The sequence below is a fragment of the Leucoraja erinacea genome, chromosome 2, assembly GCF_028641065.1.
Source record: "Leucoraja erinacea ecotype New England chromosome 2, Leri_hhj_1, whole genome shotgun sequence".
Taxonomy (NCBI): Eukaryota; Metazoa; Chordata; class Chondrichthyes; order Rajiformes; family Rajidae; genus Leucoraja; species Leucoraja erinaceus.
Window position 1 is genome coordinate 69,019,519 of NC_073378.1, and position 10,721 is coordinate 69,030,239.

The window sequence follows — 10,721 nt, forward strand, 5'->3', positions numbered from 1 at the left end:
TAAGTGTCATCGAAGAAAGCAGCCGAAAGCTGGAAGCCTAACCAGCAGGACAGCGACAGCGTCAACTTACCTGGAACATTTTCCAGGGCTGTGTAGGTAAGGCAAAGGGGCAGAAGAGGCCCAGCAGCTGCCACCGACTTTGGACGTTTTACAGCGCTGTGTAGCCCACAACCAGGCCCAGGAGCCGCCAACGACGTCGAGTGAGGGCCTAGTACCGGGTAGGTCACGGACAGGTACAGTGAAGCCACCGACGAAACAGAGTAAGCCCGGCTGGGAGAAGAGTCAACCCGGTTGAGGGAGAAAGCCGGCTGCGTGAGAAGCGGACCAGCAGAGTAAATAAAAAAAATAAAAAACTGGCTGCGAGAGGAGCGGACCGGTCGTGAGAGAAAGCCCAGTCACAAGAGACAGCCGTGAGCAGAGAAAGCCTGGTTGGGAGCAGAGTCAGCCCAACTGTGAGCAGAAAAGAGGGTCCGGCTGCACAAGGAAGCGGATTGGCCGAGGGGGAAAGCCCGGATGTGAGAAGAAGTCCAGCCCCGAACAAAGAGTGGGTCCGCACGAGAGAAGCAGAACAGCACTCAAGCACTTCAGCCCGATCGGGAATAGAGTCAACCCGGTCGTGAGGGCTGTGGAGACAGCGAGCAGGCAAATCAGCAGAGCAGCAGTAGTCAACTTGGCAGCGAGCCAATGGCAGCAAAAGTAACGGTGAAGCCCGGAGGAGCCAGCAAAAGCAGCAAAAGTGGAGGTCTGGCGAGGCCAGCAGCAAAAGTACCGGTGGGGACAGCTCGAGAGGTCGAGAAGGCACTGGAGTCCATAGGCCGACAATATAACGGGACTGTTTGGATGTAATGCATTGGTCACTGTTATTAATAGTAAATCTGTGTGCATAGCAGGAATATGATTAAAATGTTCTAAATGTCTATTAACATGAAATGTTGGTTAATAGTATAAATGTATTATTATAAGAATTAGTAATAGTCAGTGGGCTGGATCACTTCTTAGTGTGTAGAAGGATTAAGTCTAATACAGAATACACAGTGAGAGAAAAGAAGATAGTGCACCTGAATAGCAACAGGTAACATGGCTTTTCAAATTGTAGGAAATGTGCCCCAGTTAAAATATGGGTGTAATTTTGAGAAATGGACCAAAGTCTTGGAGGCTTGTTTCATTTCCAATGATATCGCTGCAGAGGAGAAGAAGAAAGCATGGTTCATATTAGGCTTAGGAAGAGAGGGTTATCAGACCTTACATATGTTACTGCTGCCAGCCAAGCCCACAGATAAAATGTATGAGGAGTGTAAGGAGGCTTTAATGGCTTATTTCTCGCCAAAAGCTCCAAGGGTATCCAGAGGCAAGGAGCCTGAACTAAAGAGGACAGAGAGTCTCTCAAAGGACCAAGGTCAAGTGCAAAAAGACAAAGGTCAAGTGCAAAAGTACAAAGGTCAAGTGCAAAAGGACAACGGTCAAATGCAAAAGGACAAAGGTCAAGTGCAAAAGGACAAAGGTCAAATGCAAAAGGACAAAGGTCAAGTGCAAAGGGACACAAGTCAAATGCAAAGGGACACAAATCAAGTGCAAAGGGACACAAGTCAAGTGCAAAGGGACACAAGTCAAGTGCAAAATGACACAGGTCAAGTGCTAAGGGACAAAGGGCAAATGCAAAGTGGCAGAAGTCAAGGGCAAAGATAAATTGTCATCCAAAGGGAAACCCTAGCTATTCAAGCTGCATTCAGGGCTATGAATGTATGGAAAGAAATCCGGAACAAACAGAAGGCAGCAATGGTAATACAAGCAGCATTTAGAAGGCATAAAGTATATCGTCAATACAAGGCAATGAGATTGGCAGCTATACTAGTACAAACCCATTATAGGACACCTTCAAATGGAAAGTGATCGCAAAACTTACATGAAGGTACGCAGAAGCGTTGTACTGCTTCAGGCAGCCTACCGTGGCATGCTTGTTTCGAAGGCAATTGCGGGGCATGCATAAATCTGTCAGGGTCCTACAGACTTATTATCAGATGTATAAACAGCATCAGTATTTTAAGAAACTACGCTGGTCTGCCATTGCTGTACCGCAACGATACAGAGCATGCCAGATAAGAGATGTCCAAGTGAGACAGTATAAGAGTTTGAGAGAAGCAGTGGTTTGTATTCAGGCCTTATGCCGCGGGATCAAAGCCAGAGTATTGGTAGAGAAAACCAAGGCAGCATGCTGTATTAAGTCATTCATAAGAATGTGCATTACAAGAAAGCATTTATTGATGCAAAAGGCGGCTGTAGTCACTCTGCAAGCTGCATACCGTGGTTACCGATTAAGGGTATGGCACAGAGCTATGCGACAAGCAGTCATTTCGATCCAGAGATGCTACAAAGCATGTAAAATAGGGCATTCCCAGTTTGTGCAATATCAACCAATAAGGGATGCAACTATTACCTTTCAAACTGCCTACAAGAGTATTGTGGTTAGGCAGTGGGTTAAGCAAAAGAGAGCTACTGTACTCTATATGAGTTGGTATAGGAAAGACCTAAGGAGACAAATAGATGCACAACAGAAAAGGCTGAAACGATACAAAAGGCTTAAACGATATAGGAAAGACTTCCTCAAACCGATTTATATAGCAGTTGTAGTGCAGTATCACTACCGTGCTTATGTAGTAAGAGAAATATACCAAGCGCAAATCAAAGCCATTGCTGTATTGCAAGGACAGTATAGATCCTACTTCTTGATGAATAACCAGAAAGGTGATTTAAGAAGACAAATAGAGGAACAGCAGAAAAGGCTTAAACGTTGCGAAGAACGGTTAAATAAATGTGTGACGATGAGCAAAAAGCTGTTAACAGAAAAGTCTAAAGAAGAGAAGCTTGTTGGTCGAGACAAAAGTGTGCAGGACCGATTGTGATTAGGACACTTCAGTATAGTCCAGCATGGAGCTTCCTTCACTGAGCAATGGACAAATGTTTATGCATTGCAGAATGTCCTTATACAACAAGAGCAGATAAATATGCAGCACCAGGAAATTGAGCAACTGAAAAACTAAAACCAGCAGTCATGTGTCAGATCCCACCTACAAATAAGGAACAGAAACAGAAGAAATGTTAACTTTAGCGGAATATCAAGAACAGGAAGAAATCTGCAAATTAGATTAGGATATTTAAAAAGGGAAGAGGCAGAGATACGGGTAGAGCTAGAGTGATTAGAAAGATGAGTGGAATGAACCCTTATAAGTGCTAAGTTTAGATACAGTTTACAGTTATGAGGATGTAATGTCAGATGACTGTAATAATATAATTTTGCAACTGCGTGTTAATCAATTATATATAATGTAGTAGAAATGGTGTTATTCGCCTCCAAGCTAAATGGGGAGCAGTGTAATGTATATAATGTAAATGGTGTTACCCTCCAAGTAAAATTATTGTCATAATTGCACCATCCCGCCGACCTTCCTCTTTCAGATGCAGAAAGGTCAGTCCTCAACACATTTAATATATATAATGTAATTAGCGTATGTTATGTCTTGTGCGAGGGGACGCATGTGCTAGAAGAGACTCAAGGTGGCATCCTGCAATAAAGAAGCTTGTTAGTTTACTCCTGTACCTGAGAGTTCTTTTGAGTCAGTTCCAAGTACCCAAAATACACTACTTTTTGTTCTGCCTATTTGTTAGAAATGGGAGGCTATAACCCAGCAGTATGAATATTGATTTCTCAAGCTGATTTATCTAACTCTTGCTTACCCTCTGTCTCCGTTCCTTCCCCACCCTAATTCTCCGATTAGTTTCATTGTTCTGATTTGTTCGACTGATTGTATGCCTCGCAGTCACTTTCCCCGCAGCTAACAATGAATGATTCTACATTTCCTTATCATTGCTTGATCTGTCATTTCTACACGTTACCCTTCCATATTTTTGGTCTCCCTCTCCCCTTATTACTGCTGTTACTCAGTTATTGAAGTTCCTCAAATCTAAATTGATTAGAATTTAAATTTAGGATGATAAAATGTTATTTGGATCAGAAGAAAGAGTAGATGCAGGATTCAAAACATCCCCTATTCCTTTTCTCCAGAGATACAGCCTGTGTCACACTCCAGACACTTGAAACTCTTTCCACACTCCTCCCCTGAGCTACTAGGAATAACACCTGCATTTAATCTGTTCCCCCAATCTATCACTTGGTATAAATACCCGTGATCATCAGCTATTGGGTGCCGACAATTCAGTTCTGCATTCTGTTGGTTCCAGGTCTATATTTTTCGGTTCCTTGCCTATATCTTTTTGTTCCATTCGTGTTTGCATTTTACTTCGGAGTCACGTGAGTGACTACGTGAAGAAGCCCGCTTCCACGCATGCGTGCCATATCGCTACACGCATTGCAACGAGTCACACAGGGGGGAACGGCGTTCCCCAAGCGGGAGATTTGAAAGTCGGGAACAGCAGGTAAGAGACTCTGCGTTCCTTTTTACTACTTACTTTTAGGAGGCTGCGGAAAGCCGGCGGGGAGACCCGTGGAGGGCGAGCAGCCAGCAGCAGCAACAGCATGAGTTTCCCTGGAGGGGAACAACCTGAGCCCGACTTTGCTCCCGCACCGGCAAAATTCACCTCTCGGCCGGGCGGGAAGCAAAGTAAAAAAGGTCCCTATGCCAGTCTCAAACGAGACTGGCTTGGGACCAGTCGCTAGCAGCCAGCACAGAGGCTGCGGGACAGACAGCTCGGACCAGCGAGGGGCTCGAAACGCTCAGCGAGTGCAGCGGCACTTGTGGAGTCGGAACGGGACGTTCGGGCTGAAAACCTTGTTCACAAGGTAAGCACCAGGGTCCAGGGGATCTATAGGAACAGCCGGGGTTACCGGCTGCGGAACTGCCGCGAAGGACCAGGCCCGTGAACACCGGGGTCGGTCCAAGCGGCTTGAACCCGACACAGGGAACGACGGTCACCGGCGGGAGAAGGAAAGTCGGGAACAGCAGGTAAGAGACCCTGCGTTTCCTTCAACTTACCTTTCTAGGTGCAGACATGGACCAGGTCCATGTAAGGTGCAGAAGGCCGGCGGGAGAACCGCGGAGGAGCGGCAGTAGCAGCGGCAGCGGCAGCAGCAGTGGCAGCCGGCAGTTGCAGTAGCACAGACAGCAGCAGTGGCAGCTGGCACTTCGTGAGGAGCTGGCAACGGCAGGAGCAGCATGGGCACATCGATTCCCGGAAGGGGAAAAACACCTGTGCCCAACTTCGCTCCAGCATGGTGAGAAAGTTCATTTCTCGGCAGCAAAGGACTTTGCAGTTGACTGGCTGCAATCTACTACAAGGGACCAGTATGTGAGTACCAGGATCGGTCCCAGCGGGGTTTTAGTTACAATAATCGCTTCTCGGCTTTTTGGCTAAGATCAAGTGTAGTATCTGTTCTTATCAGTTTAATATCTGATACACCCCTTATCTAGGGACTATATATATTATATAAAAACTATAGTAGCTGTTATCATCAGTTTTAATGTCTTATATGTCCCTTATCTAAGGACCATATAAGTAGGAGTGCCCAGAATTGAGGGCATTAGAGTGGGGTTGACCGGCTGCAACGACCATAAGGGACCAGTACCGTCAGTACGGGGGTGGGTCCCAGGGGTCTAAGATAAAGGAGCAGCCAGGAGTGCTGAGAGCGTTGAAGTCAGGTTAAAGGAATAGATGGAAGCAGCTGTGCCAGTTATCCTCCACACCGGCCATATCCACTTCACGGAAGGAAGGACAAAACTGGAGAAGGAGGACCATGGAACAGCGGGCAGCCAGCAGCAGCCAGCGGCACTTGGATCAACCGTAGTGGGATCAGCTGTGCCCGATGTCGGCCCCGCACCGGCCAGATCCATGTGACCGAGCGGTAGGCTTGACACAAATCAAACAAGGTAGTGGACTCGGAAGGGTCCGACTTTGCATAAAACCGCCGGCAACCAGTGCCCGAGAGGGCTGGAGCGGGAAGAAGCGGTGTATGGAGCCTTGCTCCAACGTGATAAAACCACAGCAGTACCTCTTTGAGGGCTGCACAATGCTTTTACCCCATCAGAGGGGAGCACTGTGGGTCAGTTCTGGGCTCACCTGCAAGAGGGGTCCGCAGAACAAAAGACAAGTGGGCAGCAGTTTAGCCCCACATGGGTACCCCGTGTGGGACCCTAGAGATCTCTAACTCTATAAAAAAGAGTAGGCAGGACCCTGATGGGCCAGAGCCTGGTAATACAGCGTCCCATGATCCTAACACAGCAGGGACTCTGCTGGACATGGTGGCCGATTACTTTAGCCAAGTCAAACATGGGTAGACTTGGATCCAGGATGGCAATAGTATTACTATATGTCTGGCCACAAAACGCCAACAAGAAAAATTTACAAACACTGGCCAGACATCTGCCACCTGGCAACGGTGAGGCATTACAGGTGCCCAGTGTAAACCAATGCATTTGGCAGCATATGGACGAACATCAGGAACCAGGACCTCAAGATCCAGAGAACCTTCAAGGGATTGACGGAAGGCATCATAGCACACACCAGCACCCTGGACTAAACGTAGGTAACCAAAGACCATCAAGACGCACTAGATCTGTTTAATAATATGCAATATAACCTGAACTACACGTGGAAGGCGGCCATTCAGCCAGCACTAGGACCCCAAAAATGCTACCATTTGCAAATAAAAACCATGTGTGGACTAAGCCAAGACACTGGGGCTCATCAAGGCCAGCGCAAGGGCCTATTTTGGAGCATGATACCAGCCACAGGTAGGCCATAAAAAATGTGGCTCATACCAGTAGCAGGGTCAGAAATCAATATAACCTGCAGGATCCGTTTTAGGGTATGGCCAGGGCGGCCACCCTGGAAGATGCGGAAGCCTCAACCTCCCACACAACCCCGAACAAGAAATATTAAACCAGAACCTTATTTTCAAAAAACCAAGGAAATAACAAAACCACCGGTAACCAGGGAGGTAGGTGGGTGGGGTTTTCTTCTGTTAAAATAGGGACCTACGAGGGTAGGGGAGGTTGCAACACTACAGTTATGTATGGTATATAATCACTACAGATTCATATAATCTCAGCAGTATTCAGGGTTATCTGATAGGGTTTTTCTCATCCCATTAACCACAGTACATCATACACCAGAAGGGCGTTTTGTCCTTACATAAACCAAACAATCTAAAACCCACATGGTGCTACAAGAATTGTACACAAAAGATGGGATTGAACATATTTATTAAATATAAGATAGAGTAGGGTTGCAGGATTATCATTGATTTTAACCCTAAACACATTTGTTTTAGATATTCATTTTAAGATGGATGCTCTTATTATTGATATAGACTTGGTGTCAGTTGTGGGTTTTTATATGGCAGGCATTGACTCAATAGAGGAACTTTGGCAATATAGAGCTTACATAAGGGGCAATCATTAGCCCCATTATTATGTACTAAAATTCGTAAACCAGCTTGGCATTGTTATGTAAATAAGCCATAGGGTGAGGTTTTTCCCCCGTTCGGACCCATCATTGGGGTACTAGGGATAATTCAACCACACTCGGCATCTGGAATTTTCAGAGTACCCGACTGACCTTCTCAATCATGGTATTTCAGTCTTACAGGGGATGGTGTTAGAACCATGTTCCCTATGAACATTGCCAAAAAATTATTGATTTATCCAGTGATTGGAGGCAGTCATCCATGCCATAACACTATGGATTTATTGATTTGTAGAGTCTAACAGACCCACTACACTGTCAGACAGGACGATGAATCTCATCTCATCTGCACTAAGACTGTCAACACGGAAGCAGTACCTTGGACACATCAAGAAATGGGGCATATACTGCTTGGACAACAATCTCGACCAAAAGGCCAAGAACATTCTGGCCGTATTGGAATTTTTACAAGCCTCCATTAGGATAATCGATGGAGCTACAGTGCCTTCAATAGTGCCACAAATGCACTCTCCAATTACCTATCACAAGGAACGGAGCGGCACGCGGTGGAAACGCACCCCTGGTAAGAAAACCAGGTACTCCGAAATCTGGGACGTGGGTGTCGTTTTCTCAACATGCTGAGGAGCCTGTAGCTCATAACAGCGTTGTCACTTCAGTAACAGTCCAGGAAGATGGTTATGCTCATGGTGTTATTTACCGCACAACAAGTCCAGCCATTAAGCAAACTGAGCCTGGACTCCCTGATCATCTCACCGAGAAACTGGTGTTGTCATACAGGATTTAATAAAAAGAAAACAGATCGGGTTCCTCGGGTCAAGTGTTTGAATTTATGGTACACCCATATGGCAAACGACTGTATAGCAAGACACATCTAACAATACATAGAATATACTAAGAACATTCGAGGTCAGAGAATGGAGTTGTTTATCTCTTACAAGAAACCGCATGAAAGGGTCATGACTCAAACTATATCAAGGTGGCTCAAATAGGTCCTAAAAATGGCAGAAATAGACACTAATGTTTTAACTCTCATTCCACCAGGGCTGCAGCAACATCCGCAGCAAAAATTGTACAGGTACCCACAGACCAAATCCTCAGAATGGCAGGATGGTCATTAAAAAAGGGTTTTCCACAGGTTTTATAATAAACCAGTTATTTTTTGGAGCCATCATTGTATTAAGAAAACATTTTATGTTCAACAAAATAATTTGCCCGAAAGGTTACAGGGCTATGATTCTCAAATTTAAAAAAAAAAAAAATGTTATATATTTTTTCGTTATACCACACAACTCTTTGTATAATTGTGTTTAAAATTACTAATGATGCTCTCTCCCAATACCCAAGGCAGTTTGTGAAGCATGGACTCGTTCCACGGCATGAGGTCACAGAGCTTTGAAATCTTCACGTAGTCACTCACGTGACTCCGAAGTAAAATAGTAAGATTAAACGAGAACTTACCAGTTTGAAGTTTGATCTGTATTTTATGAGGAGTTACGATGAGGGATTACGTGCCCTCCGCTCCCACCCTCTTATGATCATATCAAAAACTGGTATCTCTTTGGTAATCTTACTATGTTAGATCATTATAGGTTCCTGTGACCTCACACCGCTGCTTTGAAGTATGACACGCATGCGTGGAAGCGGGCTTCTTCACGTAATCCCTCATCGTAACTCCTCATAAAATACAGATCAAACTTCAAACTGGTAAGTTCTCGTTTAATCTTACTATTTTGGGTTATAGAATAAAGGGGAGGCCATTTAAGACTGAGGTGAGAAAAAACTTTTCACCCAAAGAGTTGTGAATTTGTGGAATTCCCTGCCACAGTGGGCAGTGGAGGCCAAATCACGGGATGGATTTAAGAGGGAATTAGATAGAGTTCTAGGGGCTGGTGGAATCAAGGGATATGGGGAGAAGGCAGGCACATGTTATTGATTGGGGACGATCAACCACGATCACAATGAATGGTGGTGCTGGCTCGAAGGGCCAAATGGCCTCCTCCTGCACCTATTTTCTATGTTTCTATGTTTCAGTACTTCGCCATGACCCTGCATGCAATTCCTTTCCATTTCTGAGCCCTCTGACAGCGGCCAACTAATCTGTCAGAGGGCTCAGAAATGGAAAGGACTCGAATGCAGGCTCACTGAGAAGTACTGAAGAAAATCCGAACATGAACCGAAAGAGATAGACCTGGAACTGACAGAACTCAGAACTGCTATCGAACCGACAGAATACAAAAATTCTGGCAGCAGGCAGAATTCCATCCCATTCCCCTTTGAATGGATTGTATCCCCGGTGAGTCTTTAGTATAATCTTTGCCAATTACTTCCTTTCTCAAGGGACTTCCCCGATATAACAGCCAAAGATTCTTCACCTGTCCTTTCCCTTCTTCACTTTCTACCATCCAGTGATCCAAACAATCCTTCCAAGTGTAGTAGTGATTTTTCCAATCCATTGTACTTCATTCAATGTTCACAGTGTAGTCTCTCCTGCAGTGAAGAAAACAAAAACAGGTTTGGGTGAGTGCTCTTTAGAGCATGTGTCAAGTATTCCAAGATGATCCCAAACTTCCCACGGGCACTTTAGTTTAGTTTAGAGATACAGTGTGGAAACATGCCCTAGGCCCATAGAATCAACTAACACCAACCTACAGACACTAGAGACATTTTACATGTTTGACAAACCCAATAAAACTACAAACCTATATGTCTTTGGTGTGTGGAAAGAAACCGGGGAACTCGGAGAAAACCCAGGCAGGACGCGGGGGAGAACATTTAAACTCCGTACAGGCAGCACCCATGGTCAGGGTCTAAATTCAGTCGACAGCTTCTGTTTTTACAGTTTTGTCCTAAAACTTTAGGCTGTGCACGCCACATGAAAGAAGAGTAAATACATTCAAGAATGTTCCAAAAGCTGGAAGATTGCTTAACAACAGACATTAACCAAATAAATCCAGCCACTACATTTTAAAATAACAGTAATTCCCAGTAAAGACAAGAAAAATTATGAGCTATATGAAAACCGCTATACAAATAATAATCTGGAGTGTAGGGGGAACAAGATGATCTCTGATTCCGATTTGCTCTGCCTAAGCTTGTAAAATAATTTGCTGTGTAGGAAAGAACTGCAGATGCTGGTTTAAATCAAAGGTAGACACAAATGCTGGAGTAACTGAGAGGGGCAGGCAGTATTTCTGGAGAGAAGGAATGGGTGACATTTCGGGTCTGAAGAAGGGTCTCAACCGGAAACATCACCCATTCCTTCACTCCAGAGATGTTGCCTGTCC

The 10,721-nt window shown here is 45.1% G+C and overlaps 1 pseudogene; it reads left to right on the forward strand.

Moving 5' to 3' along the window:
* The first annotated feature begins 5,343 nt into the window (after nt 1–5,343).
* Nucleotides 5,344–5,451, forward strand: LOC129693377 (U2 spliceosomal RNA; annotated as a pseudogene).
* The last annotated feature ends 5,270 nt before the right edge of the window (nt 5,452–10,721 follow it).